At 39.8% G+C, this 12,627-nt stretch overlaps 1 long non-coding RNA gene across 1 annotated transcript; it reads left to right on the top strand.

Annotated features, from left to right (window-relative positions):
• The first annotated feature begins 3,496 nt into the window (after positions 1 to 3,496).
• Positions 3,497 to 6,138, top strand: LOC115566461 (uncharacterized). The gene is made up of 3 exons (XR_003980985.1): positions 3,497 to 3,567; positions 4,356 to 4,518; positions 5,953 to 6,138. It is a non-coding gene; the product is annotated as an uncharacterized LOC115566461 (long non-coding RNA).
• The last annotated feature ends 6,489 nt before the right edge of the window (positions 6,139 to 12,627 follow it).

Genomic DNA, 12,627 nt, shown 5'->3' with positions numbered 1-12,627 from the left:
TACGTCACATTCTGGGATCACACTGCCATGATGACTGGGAGCGGAACAAGCTAATGCTAACGTGAGTTGTTCCAAAACTCTCTTTGAGTAAACTCTGTGTACACAAACAATGTTCTCAATGCTCGTGTTCATGTGTAGAGACCCTGGTGATACTACGAGCAAAGTTTCATGTTGTGTCGAGCCTTCTTAGTGTTTTAAAAATAGAGATTTTGATGCAATCGTAAAAGTGCCCCATGCACTCCCATTGAAAATGAGTTTGACTCGAAAATTAAAATACGGTCAATCTTAAAAGTGGCTCTTTCGTCGTAATTATGCTTTTACACGGAGGTTTGACTCGGGTACATTGACAAACAAAGCCTAAGTTGCATTTTGGTGAGAGTTTCACTTTAACTGCAGATGAGTCAAACACAGGTGCCTCTGATGACAACAGAGACGTCATTAATGTCGGACTGCTACAGTGTCGTTCATGTTATCACCACTAGCTGGCACCAGAGAGCAGAGTTTCACCAGCTCTGTGGCCAGAAAATATCAGGAGGCTCTCTACATGTTTGTGGAGATACATTTAATTTCTTGTAAAGCGACTAAATAGGAGAATGCAAGTACTGTATTTTGTAAATTGCTTAATTTAAAAGTGTCAAGCTGCACTTAACTGCTCTCTGATTAACCACACCTGACGATCAAACTGTCTAATGTGCATGTTGTCCAGTGAGCTAACATGCACAATACAAATAACTGATTAAAAAAGTATGTTTACTACATTTCTATTAGTTTTATACTAGTGCAGTGCCCGTAGGAAGCATGTATTTCTATAGAAAAGTGGGAGGTTAAGTAGCTTTTTCATGGATGGCCAAATGAGGCTGTGTTTGAAGGTGGGACGTCAGGGATATAATTGGCCGTTTTTGATTATACCATTATATGTCACCTTAAAAACTATTTACCTTGCCTTACTTGGTGTAATTATTTTTAGCACAACCTCACATGTGTGACTGTACAGTTATTTTTTCATTTTAAGGTACTATATTAACACTATGGACCTAAAATCACAAAATAACATAAAATCAGAGTAGAAAAAGTTAGTTTTTTTACTGTGAAAACCACAAATATGTTTAATGGACCAATTGCATCAGTTATAATGCAAATATAAATTGTTGTTTGCTAAATTGGTGCACAAGTTTTTGAAATTTACAAAGCTATGTGTAACTATTTACATTTAAATACAGGCAATGCCTCAGGCTCCTCAGCTCATTCCTGCCTGTTCCACATTCAGCCGTCTCCTCCTTGGTTTGCCTCACAACACGACTCCACTACTCACTAAACACACCACACCAAACACTACATAACACACTAACTATACACTCCAAACACGCTATATGTCACAAGTCTCTCAACTCTCAAAACTCGCTATCTCTGTCGCTGTCTCCAACACATCACTGCTGCTGTCAATCATCCGCCGATGTCCCTCCCACATCTTCCTGTTCCTCAACAACCAAACTTGCTGCTTGGAAACTTTCGTGACAAAAGCAAATTTTTTCAGTTTCTTCCTGCACCAGACATAAAGCAAACGTAACGGCAATGTTCGCGAAAAAGCATGTTGTACATAATTTACCATAAATCTGGTTTTGGACGTGCCGGTGCGCCCGCTCCGTCAACTCGGTAGGTAACGTTAGGCCGTGTGGGTCGGCTAGCGGCTAGCAGCTAGCTACACACAAACATCCACAGATTCCGATCCCACTTTGTTGACCGCGCGTCTCCTGATCTCCTCAGACCCGAACAGACTCAGTCTGGACTTGTTTAATCTCATTATAATCCACAACAGTCAGTTTAGATGAACAGAACAGAACAGAATGGGACCGAACCGCCGGCAAAATCCCGGACCAGCTCGCGCCGCTGCAGGTATAAATCCGCTTGTGACAAAAGCACATTTTTACTGTTTCTTCCTGCACCAGACACAAAGCAAACGTAACGGCAATGTTCGCGAAAAGGCGTGTTGGACATTATTTACCCTAAATCCGGTTTTGGACGTGCCAGTGCGTCCGCTCCGTCGACACGGGCGGTGGGTCGTGTAGCTGTAACTCGCGCCGCTGCAGGTATAAATCCACTTGTTTTTTTAAGGTATGTCATGGGCTTGAGCTCTGCAATGATTGGCTCTGGTGCGCACGTGACTGTGGTGGCTCCGGTGGACAATGCTTGCAGAATTTGTAAAGCATTTATGAAATTATTTATTCACGCTATCATTGCAGTCCAAGCAAATGCTTATTGCACACCACTGAACCACGCAGCAGCCATGTTGAAAGTCTCAGGTCAGTCTGATCCTGATCCGCAGAGATATTTGAGGAACACACACACACACACACACACACACACACACACACACACACACACACACACACACAGACAGACAGAGATTCCTTGTATTATAAATAGATGTCTGTAAACTATCTCATGTCATGTATTAAAATATAGGTGTGAAGGTGTAAACAACGCCCCCATGTGGACAATCTGCAGAACAACATTAAGACACTTTCCTGTCCTGATTATAATAATTAGGTTATTATGATTATAATATATTTGTTGTGTATAATTTTGCGTTTCCACACTGGAATGCTTCATACTGTTTATATGTTGCTTTGTACTTTCCTCCTGTAACGACACTGTCTGTCAAACACACATAGTTACATTGAACTTTTAAACTTGTCTTACATATCTGCTTAACATTTGTTTTTATTTTATTTTTGTCAAAGAGCATGGAAAAGAATCACAGTCTTTTACCAGAAATCCCTCCAGTTCAGGGTCAGAGTTCAGAGCTCAGCTGATGTGTCAGCGGTTGCCACCATTTTTGTAGTCCAGAAGAACTAGTTGTAGTCCTAGTTTTTAATTGTACCCAACTTGCAGTCCCATAAATAACCAACAGGTGGCACCATGCTACAAATAAACACTTTCTCAAGGCTCTTTTTGCAACTGTCACAATGTATATCACATGTTTGTATTGTATACGTCATCTGGGTCATTTAGAAAGAAATTATTACTCACTTCACTCATGTTAACTGCAGTTTCTTGTCATTTGTGAATTATTTTGGAGGAAAATTGATTTCACTTTAGATTATTAGTTAATTTACAGCACTGAAAGCACAAGAGTTATGCCATCAAATGAGCCTTTTAAGAGCAAACATTAGCGTAATGAGTGAAGGAAATGTGCAAAATGTTCCTTTAGGACACAAAAAGTGTTTTAGGACGGAGGTAATTTATTTGCTGATCATCATCTAAAGGTGCTAAAAGTACAATGAGGTGTTGCGGTGTTTAAGGTGTGAGACACATTAATGATGAGGTCATTTTAAGAGTCGGTCGGTTGGGACATCGTCGTCAGCCGCTGTTAATTGATATACATTTATGACCATTTAATAACGTTACCTTTGATACTCGCTGAACTTATTAACTTTTAATCCCTGACCTCATCCATGATTAATAACTCCGTCTGATCCCTTTTTTTTTCAAACGAAGGCCTCGCTCTGCCTCTGACAGATGGGCCGCCCAACTGCTGCCAACTGCTTTCCATGAAATATGCAGGATGTATGTAACACACACACACACACACACACACACACACAGACATGCACACATGCACATACACACAGCGCGTGCCCCTCGGTCTTATTAGCAGTCAAACAAAGAGGCTGATTTCTGAACAGGAAGTCAGTCTTTTCTATGAGTTCATCAGCAAGACGTAGACACAAAAAATCATTTACATAAGAAAAGCAGGCAGGTATAATAGAGAGACGATGAATCAGTGTCAGTGTGTGCGAGACATTAAACTGCAGCCCCGAAGAGCAAAACTGACTCTTAGTATGTCAAATAAATCTTATTCGTTCATGTGTTTAAATTACCTTCAAACATAAAGACGAAAGGGAGGATTTTAACGTGATGATTGAAGTTTCTGTTGATTAAAACTTGATTAAACGCTCACTGGTGGTTTTAAGTGAAAATGTGTAATTACTCGGTGCATCCTCTCCTCACTGAAGCTGCTTCACCAGGGTGTTTTAGTACATTAAAGGAACAGTTAGCACAAAAATAGACATTCCGTAAATGTACTTGCTGCTTCAAAACACACTCAAAAGTCAACATAGCAAGGATATATATTTATACAAACGTCTTCCACTCTGTAAAAAAGAAGATTTTAACGTTTAAATATAAGGAGCTCCTGATCGTAAAAGTGTAAATGCCGCTGATGACAGAGGTCTTAAACAAAGTGTTTGGGCTGCATAGATTAACATCAGCTAATTAGAGGCTCTAAACCGTCGAGTGTATTCACACACAAATTCTCTCAGTGAGGTTGTTGGGGTGTTTTTTTTTTCTTCCAGTTTGCAGCAGGAACCAGCAGACAGACACTCACACAAGCTGCTCAACACAAATGAGCCGAACCCTCCGTCTCACATGTGTAAATGTGCAGCGGAGCGAGCAGGGCGGAGGGACTGCTACACATGTACATTAGAAGAGAGACGAGATGTGAACGTCTTTGAGAAGGTGACGCCTTTTCACAGACTGCTCCACTACTGAACTTTGTAGAGCTTTAAGTGTAAAGTATAATGTTTTGTTAGTGTAATCAGTGATATTGTTGCTCCTAAATGGGTCAAAAGTGTCTCCCTGATTTAGCAAATACACTTAAAGTCAAATCATTTTCATTATGTTGCATAAAATTATGTATTTGCCTTTGAAAATACCCTCCCGGTGACCCAGAGCCCAAAGTGACACCTTCACAGTGCTTGTCTTAATAAAATGAGTTCAACAAAAAAGCTGAAAATCCTCAAATGCACGAGGAAGACGATGAATTAAATATTTGGTACTGTGTAAAGTTAAACCCATTATTGTTCTGGGGATTTGTTAACCCAGCGGGATGTTTTGATGTGCACACTTTCAACCAGGTTTTACTGAATCTCTCTCCAGGAGGCAACAAAGTTTCATCTTTTTTTTATCTGGTTTGTCTTAAAACTTCCTGTAAACTCTGCTTTTATCATTTTTGGCCGTGACTAATTTAAGTAATAATTTATTTTTGTCTTTTCATGGCCGAGTGTCAGCAGCTCTTCACGCTAATGCCAACAATTTATTGGATTTTCAGCACTGATACCAAAGTTGAAATACATTTCTGAAACCTTACTTTGAGAATGAGATATTTCATTTAACATAAGAAGACACTTTTACTTGTATTATAATCTTAAAACTATGTTATTCTATATTATATTTATATATATCAAAGATACGGCAGTCTATTGCTCCAACACCAGAACGTAAAAAAAAGATTTTTTCATGTTGTTACATGATACAAACTCATATTGTAACAAGAAACGTTTGTTGTCATAACAAAATACTGTTTATCTCGTTCTAACGGGACACGTTTCATGTTGTAACGAGCTAATTTATTGTGATTACATGAAACGTTTCATGTTCTAACAACACAAGACAACATTTAATGTTTCATGATATATAAGACGATTAAGTAACAGGAAAAAGTTAAAGAAATTTTAGATGTTTCATTCTCAATAATCTATATTATTTTACATTATTACAAGATGAATGACATTTTGTTAAGATGAAAAATTCCTTGTTATAAAATGACACGTTTGTTTGTCAAAATAGAATTATCTCTTAAATCTTGTAATTATGTGAAATCATAAGCAGCCATGCAAGAACTTAAATTAAATTGGTGACATTATTATTTAATTCAGACATTTTTAAGAATAAATAAAAAAGAAGAGGCTTTTAATGTCAGTTTTTGCAACGTGACAGTTTTCAGTACTTGGTGCGATGGACAATAAACTGGATACCCAGCTGTAGTTACTTTTAGATGCTTCTAAATCCCCACATCATATGAGAGTATACTGAAAGCCTTGTCAGGATGTGTCACTGCACTCAGTTAACCTCCTCCTTCCTTTCTTTAACCCCCACATACATCCACCGCAGCCTCCCGTCTTCGTCCCCTCCTCGTCTTTTGTCTCCCTTTCCCTCCAGAATTCCTGACCGAGCCTCGAGCTTCTCCCCCTGCGCTGCCCTCCATCTGTCGGGTGCCGGGCCTCCTCCACGAGCAGATGTGTGCTCCTTCTCCCCTCGACCTGAGCCTGGAGGTGTGTGTGTGGGGGGTGGTGGCTGACCGGCGGACGGGTGACCCCGACCAGGGGAGAGTCCGCATTGACACTAGGGGAGACAATAAGAGGGAACAATGGTATGGATGAACACCGGGGGAGGCGGCGGGGGGAAGCAGTGGCTGACTGACCGTCTCCATGCAAACACACCCCTCAGTCCTCTGTGAGGGGAGTGTGGAGTTATGTAGGAGGAAAAGCCTGAGAGGTTACATATTAAACATGTGGAGGATCATGATGCAGCAGCCAGAACATCCAGGAAAGATGATCATTTATGGTCATTTTGTGTTTTCACGTTTATAAAATTGGAGAACGATTCAGTGTAAAACAAACACTTCTCACATTTTTCTTTAAAAATCCAAATTTCCCAATGCTGCCCATTAAAATGTGCTGAGATAAAGGTTGGTTGCTTCCTCACTCACTCTCATTTTCTTGCATACTTATCTAATCAGGGTTCGTACACATTTTTCAAGGTCAAATTCAAGCACTTTTCAAGCACTTTTAAGGGTAATTTTTAAGATTTTCCAGCACCTTATCGCTGGGGTGAAATACGTATCTAAAGGAATATATATACTTATGATTTTTTTTCTTCACTTTTTATCACAGTTATGTACATTGTATCATGCTGTAAACATCTAAAATTACATTTTATAATAGCAAAAACTTCAGAAATTAATTATCCAGTCTGATCCCAATTTTGTGAAAGACACAGAGTTATAATGTCAAGCACTTTCAAGCACTTAAACTAAAATCCAAGCACTTTTCAGACCTTGAAAACACAAAATTGAAATTCAAGCACTTTCAAGGATTTCAAGCACCCGTACGAACCCTGTCTAATGTAAGTGTCTTCCGTTTCAGTCTTGTCTAAATCTTGACCCACATCCGTCACAACAACTGGAATGAAACTCAGATCTTTGACCAAAACCAGGACATACACCAGGCTTTATAAAAGATAATGCTCTATCAGGTGCAGTCAGTTTTGCAGCGGTGGCAGCAGAGGTCTCCTCTTTGGTTTACAGCACTGACATGAAACCCAATGCTCTGACAACGTATCTGCATCGGCTCAGTTTGCAAACAGCTTATCTTGAAAATCCTCTTATCTGAAAAAGTCTTCTGGCGGGAAACCAAAAGATATCCTGAGGAAACTCTTACCTGCTCATAGGAGAGGAGAAACACAGAGACACCAGCCTGTTTTAGGGTAGTTTTGGAAATAGTTACAGGAATAGTTTGGCTTTTAAGAAGTACAGTAGATGAGACGATTGTCAAAGTTACGTTATTGTTCTGAATAAATCCAGTGGACAGAATGAATGCAAACTTGGTTTCGCTGTGATCCATTACACAACACAGCTACACACGTTTGAAACATAAAAAAACCTAAAACTGCACGACATGCATTCAAAATATCTGTCAGATAGAACTTGCAAACACACTGTGGTCCTTTAAGAATAAGACCAATAGTTTCACCAACCAGCCCCAATGCTTTCCATCACCATCCCCACAGTTAGCTCGTGCAAACAATATAACAGTTTAAATTTGAATAAATGCCGCTATAAAATAATCCTCTGTCTATAAAGCGTATCACTGCGGTGTATTGTCGTTGGGCCCAGTCTTATCTGTTGTTATCTCACAGTGTGACTCACTTAAACGAACAGTTTAAAAGTTGTGTTGGATCTTGGTTAACCTGTAATTGGGTCACTGGTGGCCTCAGTACTCAACAGTCTGCACAGTTTTAAACCCCCCTCCCTCCATTTACAGCTGTCGCTGTCGTCTCCCACATACACAAACAGCCGTCGCCCAGTTTAGTTTTGTAGGTGTGAAGCCTGGAGTGTGACCACAGGAGCTGCAGAAATGCGGCAATTTTCTCATAAATGTTACAAGTATTCAGCATCTCACACATGAGTTAGAGTTATTTCGCTTTATTGTTGCTTGTTTCAACCTGTTTCTTAACATTTCCCCCCCTTTTTTTCTTATTTCTTATTGTGTATTCTTGAATCCCTGTCTTTGTTAAGCACTTGCATCGTTGCATGAAAGGGGTTATTTAAGTAAACTCAGATTATTTCAAGACAGGGAAAAAATAAACTTCTCATAATCAGCGGCGGTGTAAGTTGTAAGCTTGTAAAACAGAAATTCCTCACAGACGGCCCGAGTTCCTGTGCAGGCTTCTGATGTGAGAATGATTCGACGAGCGTCTGATTGGACGCTCGCTCACTCGCACATTTGCATTCGTCTTATCTGTAAATGTTTTGACGCCGCTGCATTAACATTGACGCTGGTTCAAACAGGCCATTAACGCAGACTCATTGGCAGCCACGCTGCAGAAGAGACAGTTTACCACCGCGAGCTGATGACACCAGGCTCGGGCTCATTAACATTACAGGCTGCTCACGAGAAAAAAAAATGTGTCAGAACTTCATTCTGCAGCGGTTTGTAATGAATTCTGCTCGCTGCAGTGTGATCACAGCTATTTAGACCTTCCTATACCACAAGAGAAGATGTGTTGATCATTATAACCAACAGCAGCTGACTGACTCCAAATCATGCGTCAGGTTCATCATTAAAGTATCGAGACCTCATCGGATCAGATGTCCCTGACGAAAAAGTTGTCACATTCACCACAAGCTAATCTTTAGTTTCCCACCGGAGTGCCAAACGAGCTCTGTTGTCCTCAAAATAAAAGCACGGGCCTTCCTCTGCTGTTTCACAGCCATCAAAGCAAAATAAAGCACTCTGACCTTCGTTGTTTCATCGGGTAATAAAGTGAATGAGTACAAATCTACACAGCGCCTTTCAACCCCTGATAAAAGTTAATGATGAGGAAGAAAAGCGATCATATCCAAGGACTGTTATATAACCAAAACCGACAAGGAAGTTTCAAAAAAGGCATTTAAATACCGGTGGTAGAATGAATTTAGTTTCTTTTGTATAATTTGTTTGTTTTCCACTTGTGGAATTGCGAAAAATGTGCTTGTTTGCTTTCTGTTGAAGAGTTGGAGGAGATTATTGGGCCTCATTCACCAATATCTTCTTAAGAATCTTCTTAGATTCTTTCTTAAGTTGTTCTTAAGAGGTTCCTTAAGAAAACCCTGATGAAAGCCGCAGGAGCAATATATGCCATTGTTTCGCGGGCCTTGGATGGAGAAATGCCACGTATAAATATGGTGGGGGGGTTACTAATGGATGGCATGTTTCCAATTTACTTGATTTATCCTAAATCATTGGCACATTTAATTTATTTTAGAATTTAAACTATTTGTAAATTACCAAAAATATAAAATGAATAAATAAATGAATGAATATGACAGAATTATCACTGTAATATTGCATTTTATTGAACTACACAAGTGAAGAAAACACAACCATGCCAACATTTCGGCACTGAAATGTGCGTAAGAGTACTCCTGAGTGTTCGTAGGATTTGTTCTTGCCTAAGAAAAAATCCTAGATAAGAAAAAATTCATGAATGCCACAATCTTCGTAAAATCTTCGTAAGTGGGACTTAAGAACAAATTTGTTCGTGAGAACGGTTCATGAATGAGGCCCATTGATCCCACTCTCAGGTTTGTATGGCATGCGTGGCTAAATATGAAGCGACAGCTAGCTGCAGCGAATTTGGAAATGCTGTTGACATTTCTTTTATTAATGAACATGTTATTCTTGTTTCTTCAATCTGTACGCTAGACAAATAGAAATGTGAAACTGGCAGGTTGTGGTTTCACAGGGAAGTCGGCGAGGCTGCACGCTGCCTCCACCTATTTCTTGTCAGCTCCTGCAGAACAACAACTCACTGGTTTCACATTCTGTCACATATAATGTAATGTAATGTTTATTTTGTTCTGCCTTTGCAATACTTTACAAGGAATTAAGTTGAGTGATTATCGCCTTTGCTGATGCAGTTATATAAAATTGAGTCCACAGTGACGTCTTCAAATGTTGTTATGTCACAAGAAAAAGTCCCATATCAGAAAATATTCAGTTTAGTCTTACATAACACAGAGATGAGCAGAAGATTCTCTTATTGGAGGAACAAAATCATTGCTGATTCACTTTCTGTCGATCCTGTTGCAGATTATTTCACACAGCTTGAGCGTAACACGTCACAGATGTCTCAGACTGAGGTCACGAACGCAAACGATCCGTCCGAAATATCTGTGCAGAGACGAGAGAAAAGTCCGACCAACTCAGGAATACAAAGCAAAGTGATGAGAAAGTGGACGAAGAGATAAAGAGATAAAAAAAAAAAAAACTGTGGGAAATTGATCCCTCTAAATCTAAATAATCTTTGATATCTGTCTTATATTTCATGGTGGCATCATTAGCTTTGGTAAGTCAGTAGTTTGTGAATCTTGTCTCCTTGTTATGTGTGTGTTGGTGTGAGCTTGTATAAGGAGGAAATTGGCGGGCAGTGGGGAGTCGGTGCAGGTTTGGTGGGAACAGAAGGTGTTGGGAGGCTGGAGGAGGTTTTATTCGAGGTGAGTCGAGTCTCCCTCTCCCCTCCTTTTGTCTCTTCTTTTCAGATGTGGGGTGTGGAGCCCGGGGTCTCGGGCCTGAGCTCGTACCTCTCCAGGGAAGTTCATTAAACCTCATTTACATTCGTGATGCCAATCACAGAGCAGATACTTTAGCCCGAATGAAGACTGTTCCGGTGAACAGCGGCCAAAGGTCAGTCAGGTCCACCCCCGTGCTTACAGCTACAGGTTTGCTAAAAATGATTCTGAAAGAGCTTCTCGTTGGAATACTAAAGCACTGTTGTTGTGCTAAAATGGGTGCTGCCTTCCTGATAACATATCAGACCCTGAAATTACACAAAACTGCACGGTCAGCATTGTAAATACAGAGAGGACTGTGCACGAGACACTTGAGGAAAAAGTTTCAGAACAACAAACAGAGACCTCAAATAAACCTCATGCAAAACACTGATGTGTTTTTAGTGGTAACAGCTGTCTGGTGTCGTCAGTTGGACTGCCTCAGTTTGAGGCTCGGTCCCTGTTTTCAGTGTTTTAAACTCTCAAAATGGAGTCCTGCAGAAGAAGCCTGCATGTGACGCTCACAGCAAGACACAAGGGCCTAATCCAGAAGACATTAGACGACCAGCAGGCAACAGAACTCGTCTAAACGTACTTATTTTTGATTCTACTCTACACCGACACTAAACAATGTGAAATCCAGATTGTTTCTTCATATAACCATATTGCCAGCAGAAGCAGTGTAGCTGTTTTTGTGTCCCTCTTTAACTTTTTTTGTAACAGTTTTAGCTTCATTTTTTTCTGGTTTCTGGGACTTAAAGGGCCACTTCACCCCTAAGTGAAATGTAGTAATAATTTACCATGTAGGTGAAAAATCTGGTGACGTTTCAGCGTCCATAAAACATTTCTGGGGTTTTACACCAAAAAACAATTGCAGCATTTGCCTAAACAGCTGATGTAAATGTGCACTTGGAGACTTATAATGCCAAATAAGCTGTATGAAGCCATTTATATTCAAATTTTATATTTTTGGTTGTTTTTTTTTTAATTTTAGAACAAGTCTCCATCTACTTCAGTTGTTTAGGAGAATGTTGTAATACTGTTTTGCTGGGAAGCTCCAGAAAAATGTCTTGTGGTCTTCATCCACCATTCCACTTACATATAGGTGAGTAGATAAGACTGAATTTGCATGGTTGGGCAACTTAAGTTGCATTTCTTGTCACATCTGAGACAGGAAGTGATGCGTGATGTGGGGAAGAATAACTCAAACCACCTTTAAATCCTTTCTCACTCCCACACCGACTCACTTACGCAACCACCAGTGGAAACCACACGTGTTTTCAGAAACGATAAGCAGCTCAGTTCATGAATTTGATCAGATAAAACATTCATGAATTTAACATGATTTTAGAGAGAAGAAGAATGTGTTCGCTGGTGGAACAGAGAGGGAACGAAACAGCAGAAAGGAAGTTTTCAGTGATGCATCAAAATGAAAAAGTCATTTCTGTCATCTGAGTCACTTTGTGTGGGAGGAGAATGAGCTGGTTTTACCAGCGTGCATTCACAAAATCAGGTCACAATGTGCTCAGAGAATATGTGAAAGGAAGAATCTATCTATCTATCTATCTATCTATCTATCTATCTATCTATCTATCTATCTATCTATCTATCTATCTATCTATCTATAACAATTATCCAGTAATCTTTGATTTAATCTTGGATGTGTGAATTAGGTTATTTATGGTCAGAGAGAGTTGCAAGGCAGCCCTTTTGTAATGGCAAAGAGCATTTTACAAAGCTTTGTCCTGTTTTGCTCAGTTTCTTCCAAATCTCTTATCTGCAGCTGAATCATTTTTACTCCACAAATATACAAGTAAAATGTCAAAAAAGCAGGTGTTTTTATCGGTGAACAATATGCCATTTTTGTCGCATTTATAATAATATAAGTTAGAGCCCACGAGAACAAAAGATATCTGAGAAGAAAGATGAAAATTTTAAAGGATTGTGTCACATCCTAATTTTTCCCCCGCCCCATC

This window comes from Sparus aurata, chromosome 16 (genome assembly GCF_900880675.1).
Source record: "Sparus aurata chromosome 16, fSpaAur1.1, whole genome shotgun sequence".
Classification (NCBI taxonomy): Eukaryota; Metazoa; Chordata; class Actinopteri; order Spariformes; family Sparidae; genus Sparus; species Sparus aurata.
The sequence above is the reverse complement of the archived record's forward strand: the minus strand, read 5'-3'. Positions and strand labels throughout refer to the sequence as shown.